This window comes from Triticum dicoccoides, chromosome 5A, assembly GCF_002162155.2.
Source record: "Triticum dicoccoides isolate Atlit2015 ecotype Zavitan chromosome 5A, WEW_v2.0, whole genome shotgun sequence".
Classification (NCBI taxonomy): domain Eukaryota; kingdom Viridiplantae; phylum Streptophyta; class Magnoliopsida; order Poales; family Poaceae; genus Triticum; species Triticum dicoccoides.
In genome coordinates this window covers 537,505,613-537,517,136 of record NC_041388.1, presented here as the reverse complement: position 1 = coordinate 537,517,136, position 11,524 = coordinate 537,505,613, and the positions used below count along the sequence as shown (strand labels likewise).

The following is an 11,524-nucleotide window of genomic DNA, read 5'->3' as shown; positions in this document are numbered from 1 at the left end:
AGCTGGAGGTGTCATGAGCGACTTGATCCGACAAGGACGGTGTTTAAGGATTACATCATAGTAAGATAGGTCAGAAAGTCCCAAGTGTGGGTGGTATAAATAAAATCACAGACATAAAATACAAAGAAATTATGAACCGCGAATTTCTTCTTTTAAATAACTTGTGCAACTCTCTAGAGCTTCCGTCACCGTGCAAAGACGGCTAGCTGTTCACAATACGATTCAGAAAAAGAAGCTAAGCTGATGAGAACACGACAGTCGATCTAGTCAAACACGGCCAGCTTCTGGTACTCGTCGCCGGCGATGGCCTGCATCATGATGGCCTCGGGGTTCACCACGCCGTCGTTCTGCAGGAAGATCTTGAGGATGTTCTTGGAGAAGCCGCTCACAATGGCCACCCCGGGCTGGGTCGACGTCACCGGCATCGAGCTGGAGTCGCGCAGGTTCCAGAAGACGATCTGCGGCACCACGTCGCCGTAGCCGGCGGCCCTGAACTTCTCGCAGATCACCTCGTAGTCCGTCTCCCACGACGGCCCCCTGCCGAAGTAGGCGCCCGACGCCATGTTGAACTCCATGTCGCTGTACACGAACACGGTCCTGATCATCTTCTCCGGCGCAAGTCCGGCGTCCACGGCCGTGCGGAGGATCTGGTCAAACACCCCTTGGAAGTTGGTGCTCCCGCCCCACTCCAAGCGCTCCACGAACTTCATCTTCTCCCACAGGGTATTGCCTTTGATCAGGTGTGGATCGAGGGCCTTGAATGGAACGTGATCACCTTGCCCCTCCACGGCTTCTCGCTGAGCTCCGACGCGAGCACCCCCAGCGCGATGCACACCTCCATCGGGGTGCCGGTCATGCTGGCGGACACGTCGCAGACGGAGATGCAGTTGCGCAGCGACCCCTTGGCGCGGAGGTCGTCCACCATGCGGCGCCACTGAAGCTCGGAGACGTCGTCCTCCTGGCCAAGGAGTGCGGCCGCCGCGATCTCGTGTGGCAGGAGCGCGCCCGCCGAGATCTTGGCCTTGCCGGCCTTCACGTCATCCAGGTACCTGCCGAAGCGCACCTCGTCGTGCTTCTTGAACAGGAGCTTGTAGCGCCTCATGGCCACCGAGGCCACTCGAGTGTAGGGGAGCTCCGACCACCGCTGCGCGCTCATGTACACCTCCGGAAGCTTCAGGACCTTGCGCAGCGGCACGAGCACCTGACGGCGAAGGCGGTGGAGGGCGTGATACGTGTAGTGCTCGCGAAAACATGTTTTAGAGCCTATGCACCCGGGTACTCCTTATCCAACCACTCATTTCTGCATCAAGATTCGTGCAAATAATTTTCTCTTTTTTGTTTCTCTCATATAGAACATGTATTTGTACTTTCAACTTTGCAGCACAACAAAGCTTTCTATGTAGAATGTGGGATAAAACTTACAGATTTTTTGGTCCAACATAAATATACAAAATGAGATTTTTTTGATTAAAAAATCTTATTTTTCATATTTATGTCGGACAAAAAAATCTGAAAGTTTTATCTCACATTCTAGTTACAAAGTTATGTTGTACTGCAAAGTTTGAAGTTCAAGACATGTTTTATATGAGAGGAACAAAAAAGAGAAAATTCCATGTAATAAGGTAGTTGTGTAGCACAGATCTCAAAGCAACATTGGAGTGTTAGGATAGTGAGGCCCGGGTGCATAAGCTCACAGAATCTGCATTCGTAGTGCTCGTCCGAGAGTTGGGCGTACTCGGGGTCCGAGTCGCGCGGGAAGAGGCGACGAGCGATGGCCTCGCAGAGCAGCGTGGTGCGGTCGAACGACGAGCCCGGCGTGGGGCACCACTTGGCGGCGAGCCCGATCTTCATCTTCTTCCCGCCGTGGGCAAGCTGTTCGAGGTCCGAGGTGAGGAGCGCGGCGAAGAAGTCCGCGATGGCGTCGAACAAGAAACGGTAGGCCCGGTCTCCGTAGTACGTCTCCAGCGACTGCACGGCGAGCTTGGCCACCTTCCAGACCTTCTTGGACATCTGTCGCTTAAGTGGGGAGGTCTTCTTCTGATCCACCTCCATCACCTCCGGGACCGCGACGGGGTCAGGGACGACCTCCATCGCCTCCGACTTCTGCACGGCTGCCTCCGGGACAGCGACGGGATCAGGGACGACCTCCATCGCCTCCGGCTTCTGCTCTGCTGCCTCCGGGACCGCGACGGAGACAGGGACGGCCTTGCTCTGCATGGATTTGTAGAGCGAAAAGGTGTGACGACACCCGGGTGCCTCGGCACCCGGTTATCCCATCCGTCGAATGAGTTAAAGATTCGTGCGGTGTAGCTTTCAGGTACAGACGCTTGTACAGTACTAGTATGATTAGCAGGCTTTATCAGGGAGACAAATAGCGACGGGAGGAGAGAGGCATGGCAGGAATAGGCTCTGCAAGTATAGGTCTGTCAGCCTCGGGAGGAGTGAGGCATGGCAGGAATCGGGCTGGAAAAGATATTGCTGTTCATGGGTGGTGTTTATTAAGGTGACAGCAGAGGGAGAACGATGCATGCGCACAGTTGCATGACATGATATCCCCTTGCGCACAGTCTGCATCCCTTCTTTTCATTTGTCACCAGTGTGAGCTTTCTTGGTCACCGGAGAGAGTAGCGGCCGGTGTGGTTCTTTCTAGCAGACAACGCCGCCGGCGGGGGAGTTCTGGGGGAGTTCTGTATGTATGAGATGGGCAACGTCCAGCCTGGCATTGCAATCCACCTACAAGGGGAGGCATCGTCGTCCGCTTCTTCATTAGCGTCGACGGAGAGATCTCATGTTCTTCGTAAGCCGCCAGTGGCGGTAAGATTTCTTGTTCTCAGATGATATATCAGACGTCCAGCTACTCTGCATCTCCCGCTGCATCTAACACGCATGTGGTCTGCACAGTGCACCGGTAAGGGGTGCATCTTTTGCACGCGTGCTATCACGGCAAGGTATGCTGCCGCACAGAAATCAACTCGAAGAAACAGAGAGCCGGAGGTGAACGCGGTTGGGGAAGTAACACAACTGATGGCGGATGGATTGGCCGGAGCAGATGGCGGACGGCATGTCGGGCAGGCAAGTGAGCATGTCCAGCTGCACCATCCGCCGGTGAGTCCCGCAGCTAGTCCGGCTGCTAGTCCTGCTGCAATATCAAGGACGCTATGCACCGAGAATGCATGGCAAGTAGCAGTGAACCAAGACGTGGGGAGGTTGAAGACGACACGTCTCATCGCCAGTGGCTCGTTTGAAACACCGGCCGACACGTACATCTACCTCTGAGTACTCTGGCAGGCAGACATGTCATATCATGTACCAATATTCATATGTTGTAGGTCGGTGTAGGTGCGTAACAGTAGAGCTATACTAGACTAGTTTATATTGATTGCGTCAAACGGCCACCGCCTAATCAAGAAACAGACCTGTTATTATATTCATTGGTTAGATAGCTTGGCACAAATCTCAACGCAGCCAGACTGGACGAACGGTCCAGATAACCGGATCTGAAAGTCCGGTCTCCATGGTTTTTATCTGCCTCTCCGGCCTTTCTTCGACCGGCCGACGCAAAACTGTCACATGGGAAAGCAACCAGATCGGGGTTGCCTTTGCAAGTTCATACAGAGTAAAAACATGGCCGCGTGCTGCCGTTTCACTTCGGACCGAGCGGCCTCAAGTCTTCGCTTCGGTCTCTGTCCTGAATCACAGCCAGCTTCTTTGCTCCGTTCGCCACTAGAGAATCTCAAGTCGCGGTAAAACCGCCCCGGATTCACTTTACCATCTCCTGCGTCGAGCTACTATGTTGCCAAACCGCGAGGCGCACCCCAAGTGGCCAATCCGCTTACACCGCGGGTGAGCCGCCTCCTGCTCCGTTGACTCGCCGCAGCCGCCGTCCGAACCGGTCTGACAGGATTGCTAAACCCGCCTCTGTTGTCGCGTGCCAAGTTGCCGCGGTCAAACCGCCGTCTCCATTGCAGACGACCCGCCCGCGCTGGCCAACCCGCCAGTCATCCCGACCGGTGCCGGGTCGGAGCTGTCACTCTTGTTGGCCAGCCGCCTCCAAGCGTCGCTTTGTCGAATCCGAGTACTGCCTCAAAACGCTCGCGGTGAACCCACCTGCGTTGCCGAACCACCAAGCGTGCCTCAAGTTGCCGCTGCCCTTTTCCACGTCGTTCGACCCGACTCACTGTCATGGCTTTAACCAGCAGCAGAGAAGTGCTTCAGGATTCGAGTTTTGTAGTAACAGAGAAGAAGATAGTTGTATCCATAATGGGCTGCCGTCGTCTTAAAATCTGCAGGCAGAGACAAGCAAAAACCAATGAAGAATACTATTATACTACTGTAATAGTCAAACCAACCACCGGGGTTGACAGATGCCCTCACACATCCAGAAGAAAACCGGAGACTGGGTGCAAGTTACAGGACCAAGCGCATACACGGTTCAGGTTTCAAGGCTGAGTTGGCCGCAGAACAAGATGTACTTATCCGGAATGAGCGTCTGTGCTCATCCGATAAAAATATCAGGTGATACTCATCCTATCTATTTTATCTGTATACAATAATCTGTCTACAAACAGTTACTCTGTCTTGTAATATTTTACGCAGGACAAAATCCACTACAAAGTGGTATTATGCCATGGAGATGGAGGCATGCCGACATCATTTCAGCACAGCTGGTCGTCGTTACTCAACGGATTCCCGCACCGGTTTATAACACCGTGGCCATCTCTCGCGACCGCGCCGGTTTACAACGCCGTGGCCGTCTGCCACGGCCGACCCGCCCGTGAGCGATTTCAACTTCATCTAGTGATCATCAATTTCATGGCGGATTATTTCCGGCCTGGCACATCAGGTGATATCCATCTAAAATATATTTTATTGGCACTATTTTTATCAAAGAGCGGTTTATCTTTGCCTTGGTATGCAATATTATATGCAGGACAATTATTCACTGCAATAATAAAGATCATGGAGATATGGCTCGTGCCACTATCATGATGCGCTATCATCTGGTCCAAGACCTACATATGTGCATGCCACCACTTCTTCGGCCGAATTTATATCAACACGGCGTGGCTGACTCGCCCGTACGGTTTACCGCGTTCGGGATTGACTTGCCCGTCCGCGCTGGCTTACAACGCCGCGGCCGGGTCATCTGTCTGAGCCGCCTCTGATGCTGCGATCGTTTTTCTGTCTGTCTCTCGCGGCATGGTCCACATCAACACACCGGGCCGCACCTATCTGCATGAGCTGTTTATTGAATATAAAGCAAGTCACGGTTTGGGTAGCCCGGTTTTCTTTCAAATTGGAGGCAAATTATCATCAACCACCGTCTGCACTGGATGGATCAATGGCCAGGCACGCAAGTCGGCGCCACTACAGTTTGGTTAATTTCAAATAGCAATTGGAAGGAACCATTGGCTGAGTTGTTGACACGGCTTATACAGATCATTTATAACCCGTCGCAGTCATCTAAACCTTCTGTGGATTCACATCGTGCTATCAACACCAATGATATACAACTTATGCGGGTTTATATCATGGTCAAATATGGAGAATCTCAAGCCAACTCCTCGAGTCACCTTAAGACTAGGGGGCTATGATGACATGACCCAAAAAATCTTGCCAGTTTCAGCAAATTTAAAAGCCCCAGGACGATGGAGGGAAAGATAACCCGGTCCCAGAAGCTACTGTTATATTAATGAAAATTTTAAGGGCCGTCGGAAAATTTCCGGCTTAGAAAGTATATGACAGTTTCAAAATCCCGGCTCAATGAAGAAGTTCCGGGTCATCAGAAAGGATTCCGGTTTAAAATCCGACTCAAGGGAAGTCAGTCTAACTGAAGCTCTCAAATATCCGGTTTACAATCTGGTTCAAGAGAAATCTGTCTCCCACAAAGCTCTGAAGCTCTCAAATCCAGTTTAAGAATTTCCGGTTCAAAAAGGAATTAACTTCTCGCAAGTTCGAGTTTAAAGGCTGTCAGAAATTTTCCGGCTGAAAATGAAGATTCCGGTTTAAAATCCGGTTCAAGGGAAAGATGTCTCCCACAAAGCTTTGAAGATCTCAATATTCGGTTCAAAATCCCAGTTCAAGAAGAATTTATCTCTTGTAAAAAGTTAAAGGTTGCGAAGAGGACCTGTTGCCATAATGTGCGGTTCAAACATGGGTATCCTGCCTTATTGGCTTATCATATTATTAATCACTTGGGGGCTTGGTCGTATTCGAACCATAGCTACACCTCTTGATCGGCTCAAGGCCAAAAGAAAATTACTTAGGGGCCAAAGAGAGTATTGCAAAAGCACAACTCAAACATAGGCACCTACTGAGCACAGCTCAAAATGTTACTTGGGGATTCTTTGCTGTCGCAATGAACAAAGAATCTACACTTGTAATAGGCTATCAAGCCACGGCTTGGAAGCCTGGTGTATACACCTAAAACCCCAGGTTAGCCTGCCTTTTTAAGTAAGTCACTCCGCCCAGGTAAACCTGGTATGACCCGTCGAACTTTGACAAGTTACTCTGATAAGACCCTGAACTTGTCAAGTTAAAACGACGATTGGTTAAGGATTGAGGATTATCTTAAAAGGCTTTGCAAAATGGTTTAACTCAGTGGCCTAGCAGCCCATGAAAAACCTCGAATTTGGGGCCTGGCAGCCCGTGAAAAGCCTCGACTACAAGTTTTCATCTGCTTTTATTTGCTAAGTTTTTCTCCTTTGATGAGATTTATAATGTTTTTGATAAACCGGAATTCATTAACCCAGCTCAGCTTTCAACTACAAGTTGTTAGTACATGATCAGTTATAATCCGGCTCTTATTAACCCGGTCTGGTTTTGACTATAAGTCACCAGTATTGAATATGGATAAACCAGTGTTTATCACAACCCGGTACGGTTTTATCATAAACCGGCACAGTATGAAAGGAGTTATAATTACTCAAGATTGGGGTTATCACTCTTACTACAAAAAGTTGGTAGACCAACGATGTGATTCAATGTCACAGGTATGATATATTTCATATTTGATTATTCTTAAGTGCAGCCTTGGTTATAAACCCGGGTTATATGTTGGGCATTATGACCCGTCCGGCGGTAAACCGCCCGGACACTTTAAACTTGTTGTATGCAGAAACAGGTTGAATAAAGCATGATTATAAATCACCGGCGTTTATTAAACCGGCCTGGCTTTCGACTATAAGTCGCTAGTATGATGATAAATTATCCAGTGTTTATTAACCCGCCTGGCTTTGGACTATAAGTTGCCAGTATATATATTTGGATCGCGCCATTGGAATCATGCGCTTATAAATCATTGGATTATATTATTCAAATCTTCAAATAGCCAACATGGCTGGATTTTACTATGGTTATCAGTAACCAGTATTATGATTAAGGTTTTCAAAGTCGCTTCATCGCAATGGCTATTATTTTATCAATGGATATGATTTATTCTACAATGGAGGAAATAGTCCCGAGTCGCTGCAGGCTTACGACCCGGCACTTGGGGGCTACATTATTTAAGTTGAGATTACATCGAATATGCAAGTCTCATGTCACTTCAAGCATGCACCATGACACTTGGGGGCTAATGCAAAGTCATTTTTTTGCTCATCTTATTGACGACCCGACTCATCACATTATTGAAGGAAATATGCCCTAGAGGAAATAATAAAGTTATTATTTATTTCCTTATATCATGATAAATGTTTATTATTCATGCTAGAATTGTATTAACCGGAAACATAATACATGTGTGAATACATAGACAAACAGAGTGTCACTAGTATGTCTCTACTTGACTAGCTTGTTAATCAAAGATGGTTATGTTTCCTAACCATGGATAAAGAGTTGTTATTTGATTAACGGGATCACATCATTAGTTGAATGATCTGATTGACATGATCCATTCCATTAGCTTAGCACCCGATCGTTTAGTATGTTGCTATTGCTTTCTTCATGACTTATACATGTTCCTATGACTATGAGATTATGCAACTCCCGTTTGCCGGAGGAACACTTTGTGTGCTACCAAACGTCACAACGTAACTGGGTGATTATAAAGGAGCTCTACAGGTGTCTCCAAAGGTACATGTTGGGTTGGCGTATTTCGAGATTAGGATTTGTCACTCCGAATGTCGGAGAGGTATCTCTGGGCCCTCTCGGTAATGCACATCACATAAGCCTTGCAAGCATTGAAACTAATGAGTTAGTTGCGAGATGATGTATTACGAAACAAGTAAAGAGACTTGCCGGTAACGAGATTGAACTAGGTATTGGATACCGACGATCGAATCTCAGGCAAGTAACATACCGATGACAAAGGGAACAACGTATGTTGTTATGCGGTCTGACCGATAAAGATCTTAGTTGAATATGTAGGAGCCAATATGGGCATCCAGGTCCCGCTATTGGTTATTGACCGGAGACGTGTCTCGGTCATGTCTACATTGTTCTCGAACCATAGGGTCAGCACGCTTAAGGTTTTCGATGACAGTTATATTATGAGTTTATGAGTTTTGATGTACCGAAGGAGTTCGGAGTCCCGGATGAGATCGGGGACATGACGAGGAGTCTCGAAATGGTCGAGACATAAAGATCGATATATTGGACGACTATATTCTGACATCAGAAAGGTTCCGAGTGATTCGGGTATTTTTCGGAGTACCGGGGAGTTACGGGAATACGAGGGGAGAAGTATTGTGCCTTATTGGGCCATACGGGAAAGAGAGAGGGGCTGCCTAGGGCAGGCCGCGCGCCCCCCAAGTCCTAGTCCGAATTGGACTAGGGGGAGGGGCTGCGCCCCCTCCTTCCTTCCCTTTCTCCCTTCCCTTTCCTTGTCTCCTACTCCTAATACTTGGAAGGACTCCAAGTTGGACTAGGAAAGGGGGAATCCTACTCCCGGTGGGAGTAGGACTCCCCTAGGGCGCGCCATAGAGAGGGCCGGCCCTCCCCTCCTCCACTCCTTTATATACGGGGGCAGGGGGCACCCCATAGACACACAAGTTGATCTTCATGATCGTTCCTTAGCCGTGTGCGGTGCCCCCGTCCACCATATTCCACCTCGGTCATGTTGTAGTAGTGCTTAGGCGAAGCCCTGCGACGGTTGAACATCAAGATCGTCACCACGCCGTCGTGCTGACGGAACTCCTCCCCGAAGCTTTGCTGGATCGGAGCCCGGGGAGCGTCATCGAGCTGAACATGTGCCAAGAACTCGGAGGTGCCGTAATAACGGTGCTTGGATCGGTTGGACCGGGAAGACGTACGACTACTTCCTCTATGTTGCATAAACGCTTCCGCTTCGGTCTACGAGGGTACGTAGACAACACTCTCCCATCTCGTTTCTATGCATCACCATGATCTTGCGTGTGCGTAGGAATTTTTTTGAAATTACTACGTTCCCCAACAGTGGTATCAGAGCCCAGGTTTTTATGGTTTGATGTTATATGCACGAGTAGAACACAAGTGAGTTGTGGGCGATATAAGTCATATTGCTTACCAGCATGTCATACTTTGGTTCGGCGGTATTGTTGGATGAAGCGGCCCGGACCGACATTACGCGTACGCTTAGGCGAGACTGGTTCTACCACCGTGCTTTGCACACAGGTGGCTGGCGGGTGTCAGTTTCTCCAACTTTAGTTGAACCGAGTGTGGCTACGCCCGGTCCTTGCGAAGGTTAAAACAACACCAACTTGACAAACTATCGTTGTGGTTTTGATGCGTAGGTAAGATTGGTTCTTGCTTAAGCCCGTAGCAGCCACGTAAAACTTGCAACAACAAAGTAGAGGACGTCTAACTTGTTTTTGCAGGGCATGTTGTGATGTGATATGGTCAAAACGTGATGAGATATAAGTTGTTGTATGAGATGATCATGTTTTGTTGAAGTTATCGACAACTGGCAAAAGCCTTATGGTTGTCTCTTTATTGCATAAGATGCAAGCGCCAAATAATTGCTTTACTTTATCGCTATGCGATAGCAATAGTTGCAAGAGCAATAGTTGGCGAGACGACCATGTGACGACATATTGATATAGATCAAGATGATGGAGATCATGGTGTCATGCCGGTGACGATGGAAATCATGACGATGCTTTGGAGATGGAGATCAAAGGCACAAGATGATGATGGCCATATCATGTCACATATTTTGATTGCATGTGATGTTTATCTTTTATGCATCTTATCTTGCTTTGATTGACGGTAGCATTATAAGATGATTCCTCACTAAATTATCAAGAAGTGTTCTCCCTGAGTATGCACCGTTGCGAAAGTTCTTCGTGCTGAGACACCACGTGATGATCGGGTGTGATAGGCTCTACTTTCAAATACAACGGGTGCAAAACAGTTGCACACGCAGAATACTCAGGTTATACTTGATGAGCCAAGCATATACAGATATGGCCTCGAACACGGAGACCGAAAGGTCGAGCGTGAATCATATAGTAGATATGATCAACATAGTGATGTTCACCATTGAAACTACTCCATCTCACGTGATGATCGTACATGGTTTAGTTGATTTGGATCACGTGATCACTCAGAAGATTAGAGGGATGTCTTTCTAAGTGGGAGTTCTTAAGTAATATGATTAGTTGAACTTTAAATTTATCATGAACTTAGTCCTGGTAGTATTTTGCAAATTATGTTGTAGATCAATAGCTCATGTTGTTGCTTTCATGTGTTTATTTTGATATGTTCCTAGAGAAAATTGTGTTGAAAGATGTTAGTAGCAATGATGCGGATTGGATCCGTGATATGAGGTTTATCCTCATTGCTGCACAGAAAAATTATGTCCTTGATGCACCGCTAGGTGACAGACCTATTGCAGGAGCAGATGCAGACGCTATGAACGTTTGGCTAGCTCAATATGATGACTACTTGATAGTTTAGTGCACCATGCTTAACGGCTTAGAATCGGGACTTCAAAGACGTTCTGAACGTCATGGACCATATGAGATGTTCCAGGAGTTGAAGTTAATATTTCAAGCAAATACCCAAGTTGAGAGATATGAAGTCTCCAACAAGTTCTATAGCTAAAAGATGGAGGAGAATCGCTCAACTGGTGAGCATGTGTTCAGATTGTCTGGGTACTACAATCGCTTGAATCAAGTGGGAGTTAATCTTCCAGATAAAATAGTGATTGACAGAATTCTCTAGTCACCATCACCAAGTTAGTAGAACTTTGTGATGAACTATAGTATGCAAGGGATGACAAAAACGACTCCCGAGCTTTTCATGATGATGAATCGATGAAGGTAGAAATCGAGAAAAACATCAAGTGTTGATGGTTGACAAGATCACTAGTTTCAAGAAAAGGGCAAAGGAAGAAAGGGAACTTCAAGAAGAACGGCAAGCGAGTTGCTGCTCAAGTGAAGAAGCCCAAGTCTGGACCTAAGCCTGATACTAAGTGCTTCTACTGTAAAGGAACTGGTCACTGGAAGCGGAACTACCCCAAGTGATTGGCGGATAAGAAGGATGGCAAAGTGAACATAAGTATATTTGATATACATGTTATTGATGTGTACTTTACTAGTGTTTA

General features: G+C 47.6%; 1 pseudogene; it reads right to left on the bottom strand.

The window, feature by feature from the left end:
* Window positions 1-263: 263 nt before the first annotated feature.
* LOC119299906 lies at window positions 264-2,217 on the bottom strand (annotated as a pseudogene).
* Window positions 2,218-11,524: the final 9,307 nt, after the last annotated feature.